Source organism: Oncorhynchus mykiss, unplaced genomic scaffold (assembly GCF_013265735.2).
Source record: "Oncorhynchus mykiss isolate Arlee unplaced genomic scaffold, USDA_OmykA_1.1 un_scaffold_640, whole genome shotgun sequence".
NCBI classification, from domain to species: Eukaryota; Metazoa; Chordata; class Actinopteri; order Salmoniformes; family Salmonidae; genus Oncorhynchus; species Oncorhynchus mykiss.
Genome location: NW_023494087.1, coordinates 47,649 through 55,000, shown reverse-complemented (window position 1 = coordinate 55,000; position 7,352 = coordinate 47,649). Strand labels below are relative to the sequence as shown.

General features: G+C 45.4%; 18 non-coding genes and 4 pseudogenes across 18 annotated transcripts in view; all 22 read right to left on the bottom strand.

The window, feature by feature from the left end:
* The window catches only part of LOC118960894, a 119-nt gene extending 7 nt beyond the window's left edge, over positions 1–112 (bottom strand). The window contains exon 1 of the ribosomal RNA XR_005048773.1: positions 1–112. This exon is cut by the window's left edge and continues 7 nt beyond it. This is a non-coding gene — a ribosomal RNA (5S ribosomal RNA).
* A 252-nt stretch (positions 113–364) lies between these two features.
* Positions 365–481, bottom strand: LOC118960936 (annotated as a pseudogene).
* Positions 482–741: 260 nt separating this feature from the next.
* Positions 742–858, bottom strand: LOC118960933 (annotated as a pseudogene).
* Positions 859–1,035: 177 nt separating this feature from the next.
* On the bottom strand, positions 1,036–1,154 carry LOC118960893. The gene has a single exon (XR_005048772.1). It is a non-coding gene; the product is annotated as a 5S ribosomal RNA (ribosomal RNA).
* Positions 1,155–1,331: 177 nt separating this feature from the next.
* LOC118960892 lies at positions 1,332–1,450 on the bottom strand. The gene has a single exon (XR_005048771.1). It is a non-coding gene; the product is annotated as a 5S ribosomal RNA (ribosomal RNA).
* A 260-nt stretch (positions 1,451–1,710) lies between these two features.
* Positions 1,711–1,829, bottom strand: LOC118960890. The gene has a single exon (XR_005048769.1). It is a non-coding gene; the product is annotated as a 5S ribosomal RNA (ribosomal RNA).
* A 177-nt stretch (positions 1,830–2,006) lies between these two features.
* LOC118960889 lies at positions 2,007–2,125 on the bottom strand. Its single transcript, XR_005048768.1, has one exon. It is a non-coding gene; the product is annotated as a 5S ribosomal RNA (ribosomal RNA).
* Positions 2,126–2,302: 177 nt separating this feature from the next.
* LOC118960888 lies at positions 2,303–2,421 on the bottom strand. The gene has a single exon (XR_005048767.1). It is a non-coding gene; the product is annotated as a 5S ribosomal RNA (ribosomal RNA).
* A 253-nt stretch (positions 2,422–2,674) lies between these two features.
* On the bottom strand, positions 2,675–2,793 carry LOC118960887. The gene has a single exon (XR_005048766.1). It is a non-coding gene; the product is annotated as a 5S ribosomal RNA (ribosomal RNA).
* A 260-nt stretch (positions 2,794–3,053) lies between these two features.
* LOC118960886 lies at positions 3,054–3,172 on the bottom strand. Its single transcript, XR_005048765.1, has one exon. It is a non-coding gene; the product is annotated as a 5S ribosomal RNA (ribosomal RNA).
* Positions 3,173–3,349: 177 nt separating this feature from the next.
* LOC118960884 lies at positions 3,350–3,468 on the bottom strand. Its single transcript, XR_005048763.1, has one exon. It is a non-coding gene; the product is annotated as a 5S ribosomal RNA (ribosomal RNA).
* A 177-nt stretch (positions 3,469–3,645) lies between these two features.
* On the bottom strand, positions 3,646–3,764 carry LOC118960883. The gene has a single exon (XR_005048762.1). It is a non-coding gene; the product is annotated as a 5S ribosomal RNA (ribosomal RNA).
* Positions 3,765–4,022: 258 nt separating this feature from the next.
* Positions 4,023–4,141, bottom strand: LOC118960882. The gene has a single exon (XR_005048761.1). It is a non-coding gene; the product is annotated as a 5S ribosomal RNA (ribosomal RNA).
* Positions 4,142–4,318: 177 nt separating this feature from the next.
* Positions 4,319–4,437, bottom strand: LOC118960881. Its single transcript, XR_005048760.1, has one exon. It is a non-coding gene; the product is annotated as a 5S ribosomal RNA (ribosomal RNA).
* Positions 4,438–4,699: 262 nt separating this feature from the next.
* On the bottom strand, positions 4,700–4,818 carry LOC118960880. The gene has a single exon (XR_005048759.1). It is a non-coding gene; the product is annotated as a 5S ribosomal RNA (ribosomal RNA).
* Positions 4,819–4,994: 176 nt separating this feature from the next.
* On the bottom strand, positions 4,995–5,113 carry LOC118960879. Its single transcript, XR_005048758.1, has one exon. It is a non-coding gene; the product is annotated as a 5S ribosomal RNA (ribosomal RNA).
* A 260-nt stretch (positions 5,114–5,373) lies between these two features.
* LOC118960931 lies at positions 5,374–5,491 on the bottom strand (annotated as a pseudogene).
* A 258-nt stretch (positions 5,492–5,749) lies between these two features.
* LOC118960878 lies at positions 5,750–5,868 on the bottom strand. Its single transcript, XR_005048757.1, has one exon. It is a non-coding gene; the product is annotated as a 5S ribosomal RNA (ribosomal RNA).
* Positions 5,869–6,124: 256 nt separating this feature from the next.
* Positions 6,125–6,242, bottom strand: LOC118960928 (annotated as a pseudogene).
* Positions 6,243–6,502: 260 nt separating this feature from the next.
* Positions 6,503–6,621, bottom strand: LOC118960877. Its single transcript, XR_005048756.1, has one exon. It is a non-coding gene; the product is annotated as a 5S ribosomal RNA (ribosomal RNA).
* A 178-nt stretch (positions 6,622–6,799) lies between these two features.
* On the bottom strand, positions 6,800–6,918 carry LOC118960876. Its single transcript, XR_005048755.1, has one exon. It is a non-coding gene; the product is annotated as a 5S ribosomal RNA (ribosomal RNA).
* A 258-nt stretch (positions 6,919–7,176) lies between these two features.
* On the bottom strand, positions 7,177–7,295 carry LOC118960875. The gene has a single exon (XR_005048754.1). It is a non-coding gene; the product is annotated as a 5S ribosomal RNA (ribosomal RNA).
* Between the last annotated feature and the right edge of the window lie 57 nt (positions 7,296–7,352).

Here is a 7,352-nt window from a genome sequence, read left to right as displayed (position 1 = left end):
AGCACCTGGTATTCCCAGGCGGTCTCCCATCCAAGTACTAACCAGGCCCGACCCTGCTTAGCTTCCGAGATCGGACGAGATCAGGCGTACTCAGGCCGGTGTGGCCGTAAGCGAAACTATCTCAGGCACATGTAAAGTCAAAGTGAGCCTGATTAACAGCTGTTGCATTTCCACCATTTAGATAAGCATTTTGTGTCACTCAAAAGTGGAAGAAATTGCATATACTGTAGCCATAATTTGTAGCACAGATTGTGGATGAAATACAAACTAACCTTGCTTACTTATTTCAAAGCGAGGGCACATATTTCAGCCTTGTGGGAAAAAAACGGACAAAGAGTTGAAATTCCACAAGGCAGTGACAAAAAGCTTACAGCACTGGTATTCCCAGGCGGTCTCCCATCCAAGTACTAACCAGGCCCGACCCTGCTTAGCTTCCGAGATCGGACGAGATCAGGCGTACTCAGGCGGTGTGGCCGTAAGCGAGAAACTATCTCTTGGTGCACTATGTAAAGTCAAAGTGAGCCTGATTAACAGCTGTTGCATTTCCACCATTTAGATAAGCATCTTTGTGTCACTCAAAAAGTGGAAGAAATTGCATATACTGTAGCCATAATTTGTAGCACAGATTGTTGGATGAAATACAAACTAACCTTGCTTACTTATTTCAAAGCGAGGGCACATATTTCAGCCTTGTGGGAAAAAACGGACAAAGAGTTGAAATTCCACAAGGCAGTGACAAAAAGCTTACAGCACCTGGTATCCCAGGCGGTCTCCCATCCAAGTACTAACCAGGCCCGACCTGCTTAGCTTCCGAGATCGGACGAGATCAGGCGTACTCAGGCCGGTGTGGCCGTAAGCGAAAGGCAATCTCAAAAAGTGGATGAAATTGCATATACTGTAGCCATAATTTGTAGCACAGATTGTTGGATGAAATACAAACTAACCTTGCTTACTTATTTCAAAGCGAGGGCACATATTTCAGCCTTGTGGGAAAAAACGGACAAAGAGTTGAAATTCCACAAGGCAGTGACAAAAAGCTTACAGCACCTGGTATTCCCAGGCGGTCTCCCATCCAAGTACTAACCAGGCCCGACCCTGCTTAGCTTCCGAGATCGGACGAGATCAGGCGTACTCAGGCCGGTGTGGCCGTAAGCGAAAGGCAATCTCAAAAAGTGGATGAAATTGCATATACTGTAGCCATAATTTGTAGCACAGATTGTTGGATGAAATACAAACTAACCTTGCTTACTTATTTCAAAGCGAGGGCACATATTTCAGCCTTGTGGGAAAAAACGGACAAAGAGTTGAAATTCCACAAGGCAGTGACAAAAAGCTTACAGCACCTGGTATTCCCAGGCGGTCTCCCATCCAAGTACTAACCAGGCCCGACCCTGCTTAGCTTCCGAGATCGGACGAGATCAGGCGTACTCAGGCCGGTGTGGCCGTAAGCGAGAAACTATCTCTTGGTGCACTATGTAAAGTCAAAGTGAGCCTGATTAACAGCTGTTGCATTTCCACCATTTAGATAAGCATCTTTGTGTCACTCAAAAAGTGGAAGAAATTGCATATACTGTAGCCATAATTTGTAGCACAGATTGTTGGATGAAATACAAACTAACCTTGCTTACTTATTTCAAAGCGAGGGCACATATTTCAGCCTTGTGGGAAAAAACGGACAAAGAGTTGAAATTCCACAAGGCAGTGACAAAAAGCTTACAGCACCTGGTATTCCCAGGCGGTCTCCCATCCAAGTACTAACCAGGCCCGACCCTGCTTAGCTTCCGAGATCGGACGAGATCAGGCGTACTCAGGCCGGTGTGGCCGTAAGCGAAAGGCAATCTCAAAAAGTGGATGAAATTGCATATACTGTAGCCATAATTTGTAGCACAGATTGTTGGATGAAATACAAACTAACCTTGCTTACTTATTTCAAAGCGAGGGCACATATTTCAGCCTTGTGGGAAAAAACGGACAAAGAGTTGAAATTCCACAAGGCAGTGACAAAAAGCTTACAGCACCTGGTATTCCCAGGCGGTCTCCCATCCAAGTACTAACCAGGCCCGACCCTGCTTAGCTTCCGAGATCGGACGAGATCAGGCGTACTCAGGCCGGTGTGGCCGTAAGCGAAAGGCAATCTCAAAAAGTGGATGAAATTGCATATACTGTAGCCATAATTTGTAGCACAGATTGTTGGATGAAATACAAACTAACCTTGCTTACTTATTTCAAAGCGAGGGCACATATTTCAGCCTTGTGGGAAAAAACGGACAAAGAGTTGAAATTCCACAAGGCAGTGACAAAAAGCTTACAGCACCTGGTATTCCCAGGCGGTCTCCCATCCAAGTACTAACCAGGCCCGACCCTGCTTAGCTTCCGAGATCGGACGAGATCAGGCGTACTCAGGCCGGTGTGGCCGTAAGCGAGAAACTATCTTGGTGCACGTAAGTCAAAGTGAGCCTGATTAACAGCTGTGCATTTCCACCATTTAGATAAGCATCTTTGTGTCACTCAAAAAGTGGAAGAAATTGCATATACTGTAGCCATAATTTGTAGCACAGATTGTTGGATGAAATACAAACTAACCTTGCTTACTTATTTCAAAGCGAGGGCACATATTTCAGCCTTGTGGGAAAAAACGGACAAAGAGTTGAAATTCCACAAGGCAGTGACAAAAAGCTTACAGCACCTGGTATTCCCAGGCGGTCTCCCATCCAAGTACTAACCAGGCCCGACCCTGCTTAGCTTCCGAGATCGGACGAGATCAGGCGTACTCAGGCCGGTGTGGCCGTAAGCGAGAAACTATCTCTTGGTGCACTATGTAAAGTCAAAGTGAGCCTGATTAACAGCTGTTGCATTTCCACCATTTAGATAAGCATCTTTGTGTCACTCAAAAAGTGGAAGAAATTGCATATACTGTAGCCATAATTTGTAGCACAGATTGTTGGATGAAATACAAACTAACCTTGCTTACTTATTTCAAAGCGAGGGCACATATTTCAGCCTTGTGGGAAAAAACGGACAAAGAGTTGAAATTCCACAAGGCAGTGACAAAAAGCTTACAGCACCTGGTATTCCCAGGCGGTCTCCCATCCAAGTACTAACCAGGCCCGACCCTGCTTAGCTTCCGAGATCGGACGAGATCAGGCGTACTCAGGCCGGTGTGGCCGTAAGCGAAAGGCAATCTCAAAAAGTGGATGAAATTGCATATACTGTAGCCATAATTTGTAGCACAGATTGTTGGATGAAATACAAACTAACCTTGCTTACTTATTTCAAAGCGAGGGCACATATTTCAGCCTTGTGGGAAAAAACGGACAAAGAGTTGAAATTCCACAAGGCAGTGACAAAAAGCTTACAGCACCTGGTATTCCCAGGCGGTCTCCCATCCAAGTACTAACCAGGCCCGACCCTGCTTAGCTTCCGAGATCGGACGAGATCAGGCGTACTCAGGCCGGTGTGGCCGTAAGCGAAAGGCAATCTCAAAAAGTGGATGAAATTGCATATACTGTAGCCATAATTTGTAGCACAGATTGTTGGATGAAATACAAACTAACCTTGCTTACTTATTTCAAAGCGAGGGCACATATTTCAGCCTTGTGGGAAAAAACGGACAAAGAGTTGAAATTCCACAAGGCAGTGACAAAAAGCTTACAGCACCTGGTATTCCCAGGCGGTCTCCCATCCAAGTACTAACCAGGCCCGACCCTGCTTAGCTTCCGAGATCGGACGAGATCAGGCGTACTCAGGCCGGTGTGGCCGTAAGCGAGAAACTATCTCTTGGTGCACTATGTAAAGTCAAAGTGAGCTGATTAACAGCTGTTGCATTCCACCATTTAGATAAGCATCTTTGTGTCACTCAAAAAGTGGAAGAAATTGCATATACTGTAGCCATAATTTGTAGCACAGATTGTTGGATGAAATACAAACTAACCTTGCTTACTTATTTCAAAGCGAGGGCACATATTTCAGCCTTGTGGGAAAAAACGGACAAAGAGTTGAAATTCCACAAGGCAGTGACAAAAAGCTTACAGCACCTGGTATTCCCAGGCGGTCTCCCATCCAAGTACTAACCAGGCCCGACCCTGCTTAGCTTCCGAGATCGGACGAGATCAGGCGTACTCAGGCCGGTGTGGCCGTAAGCGAAAGGCAATCTCAAAAAGTGGATGAAATTGCATATACTGTAGCCATAATTTGTAGCACAGATTGTTGGATGAAATACAAACTAACCTTGCTTACTTATTTCAAAGCGAGGGCACATATTTCAGCCTTGTGGGAAAAAACGGACAAAGAGTTGAAATTCCACAAGGCAGTGACAAAAAGCTTACAGCACCTGGTATTCCCAGGCGGTCTCCCATCCAAGTACTAACCAGGCCCGACCCTGCTTAGCTTCCGAGATCGGACGAGATCAGGCGTACTCAGGCCGGTGTGGCCGTAAGCGAGAAACTATCTCTTGGTGCACTATGTAAAGTCAAAGTGAGCCTGATTAACAGCTGTTGCATTTCCACCATTTAGATAAGCATCTTTGTGTCACTCAAAAAGTGGAAGAAATTGCATATACTGTAGCCATAATTTGTAGCACAGATTGTTGGATGAAATACAAACTAACCTTGCTTACTTATTTCAAAGCGAGGGCACATATTTCAGCCTTGTGGGAAAAAAAACGGACAAAGAGTTGAAATTCCACAAGGCAGTGACAAAAAGCTTACAGCACCTGGTATTCCCAGGCGGTCTCCCATCCAAGTACTAACCAGGCCCGACCCTGCTTAGCTTCCGAGATCGGACGAGATCAGGCGTACTCAGGCCGGTGTGGCCGTAAGCGAAAGGCAATCTCAAAAAGTGGATGAAATTGCATATACTGAGCCATAATTTGTAGCACAGATTGTTGGATGAAATACAAACTAACCTTGCTTACTTATTTCAAAGCGAGGGCACATATTTCAGCCTTGTGGGAAAAAACGGACAAAGAGTTGAAATTCCACAAGGCAGTGACAAAAAGCTTACAGCACCTGGTATTCCCAGGCGGTCTCCCATCCAAGTACTAACCAGGCCCGACCCTGCTTAGCTTCCGAGATCGGACGAGATCAGGCGTACTCAGGCCGGTGTGGCCGTAAGCGAGAAACTATCTCTTGGTGCACTATGTAAAGTCAAAGTGAGCCTGATTAACAGCTGTTGCATTTCCACCATTTAGATAAGCATCTTTGTGTCACTCAAAAAGTGGAAGAAATTGCATATACTGTAGCCATAATTTGTAGCACAGATTGTTGGATGAAATACAAACTAACCTTGCTTACTTATTTCAAAGCGAGGGCACATATTTCAGCCTTGTGGGAAAAAACGGACAAAGAGTTGAAATTCCACAAGGCAGTGACAAAAAGCTTACAGCACTGGTATTCCCAGGCGGTCTCCCATCCAAGTACTAACCAGGCCCGACCCTGCTTAGCTTCCGAGATCGGACGAGATCAGGCGTACTCAGGCCGGTGTGGCCGTAAGCGAGAAACTATCTCTTGGTGCACTATGTAAAGTCAAAGTGAGCCTGATTAACAGCTGGGCATTTCCACCATTTAGATAAGCATCTTTGTGTCACTCAAAAGTGGAAGAAATTGCATATACTGTAGCCATAATTTGTAGCACAGATTGTTGGATGAAATACAAACTAACCTTGCTTACTTATTTCAAAGCGAGGGCACATATTTCAGCCTTGTGGGAAAAAACGGACAAAGAGTTGAAATTCCACAAGGCAGTGACAAAAAGCTTACAGCACCTGGTATTCCCAGGCGGTCTCCCATCCAAGTACTAACCAGGCCCGACCCTGCTTAGCTTCCGAGATCGGACGAGATCAGGCGTACTCAGGCCGGTGTGGCCGTAAGCGAGAAACTATCTCTTGGTGCACATGTAAAGTCAAAGTGAGCCTGATTAACAGCTGTTGCATTTCCACCATTTAGAAAGCATCTTTGTGTCACTCAAAAGTGGAAGAAATTGCATATACTGTAGCCATAATTTGTAGCACAGATTGTTGGATGAAATACAAACTAACCTTGCTTACTTATTTCAAAGCGAGGGCACATATTTCAGCCTTGTGGAAAAAACGGACAAAGAGTTGAAATTCCACAAGGCAGTGACAAAAAGCTTACAGCACCTGGTATTCCCAGGCGGTCTCCCATCCAAGTACTAACCAGGCCCGACCCTGCTTAGCTTCCGAGATCGGACGAGATCAGGCGTACTCAGCCGGTGTGGCCGTAAGCGAGAAACTATCTCTTGGTGCACTATGTAAAGTCAAAGTGAGCCTGATTAACAGCTGTTGCATTTCCACCATTTAGATAAGCATCTTTGTGTCACTCAAAAAGTGGAAGAAATTGCATATACTGTAGCCATAATTTGTAGCACAGATTGTTGGATGAAATACAAACTAACCTTGCTTACTTATTTCAAAGCGAGGGCACATATTTCAGCCTTGTGGGAAAAAACGGACAAAGAGTTGAAATTCCACAAGGCAGTGACAAAAAGCTTACAGCACCTGGTATTCCCAGGCGGTCTCCCATCCAAGTACTAACCAGGCCCGACCCTGCTTAGCTTCCGAGATCGGACGAGATCAGGCGTACTCAGGCCGGTGTGGCCGTAAGCGAAAGGCAATCTCAAAAAGTGGATGAAATTGCATATACTGTAGCCATAATTTGTAGCACAGATTGTTGGATGAAATACAAACTAACCTTGCTTACTTATTTCAAAGCGAGGGCACATATTTCAGCCTTGTGGGAAAAAAACGGACAAAGAGTTGAAATTCCACAAGGCAGTGACAAAAAGCTTACAGCACCTGGTATTCCCAGGCGGTCTCCCATCCAAGTACTAACCAGGCCCGACCCTGCTTAGCTTCCGAGATCGGACGAGATCAGGCGTACTCAGGCCGGTGTGGCCGTAAGCGAGAAACTATCTCTTGGTGCACATGTAAAGTCAAAGTGAGCCTGATTAACAGCTGTTGCATTTCCACCATTTAGATAAGCATCTTTGTGTCACTCAAAAAGTGGAAGAAATTGCATATACTGTAGCCATAATTTGTAGCACAGATTGTTGGATGAAATACAAACTAACCTTGCTTACTTATTTCAAAGCGAGGGCACATATTTCAGCTTGTGGGAAAAAACGGACAAAGAGTTGAAATTCCACAAGGCAGTGACAAAAAGCTTACAGCACCTGGTATTCCCAGGCGGTCTCCCATCCAAGTACTAACCAGGCCCGACCCTGCTTAGCTTCCGAGATCGGACGAGATCAGGCGTACTCAGGCCGGTGTGGCCGTAAGCGAGAAACTATCTCTTGGTGCACTATGTAAAGTCAAAGTGAGCCTGATTAACAGCTGT